A 270-nucleotide genomic window follows, 5' to 3' on the forward strand; every position below is an offset into this window, starting at 1 on the left:
TGGAGGAGGAGGAGATGGAGGAGGAGGAGATGGAGGAGGTGGAGATGGAGGAGGAGGAAAAGATGGAGGAGGAGGAAAAGATGGAGGAGGAGGAGGAGGAGGAGATGGAGGAGGAGGAGAAGATGGAGGAGGAGATGGAAGAGGAGGAGATGGAGGAGGAGGAGATGGAGGAGGAGATGGAGCAGAAGATAGAGGTGAAGATAGAGGAAGAGGAGATGGAGGAGGAGGAGATGGAGGAGGAGGAGATGGAGGAGGAGGAGATGGAGGAGG

The sequence above is a fragment of the Microtus ochrogaster genome, unplaced genomic scaffold (genome assembly GCF_000317375.1).
Source record: "Microtus ochrogaster isolate Prairie Vole_2 unplaced genomic scaffold, MicOch1.0 UNK98, whole genome shotgun sequence".
Lineage (NCBI taxonomy): Eukaryota > Metazoa > Chordata > Mammalia > Rodentia > Cricetidae > Microtus > Microtus ochrogaster.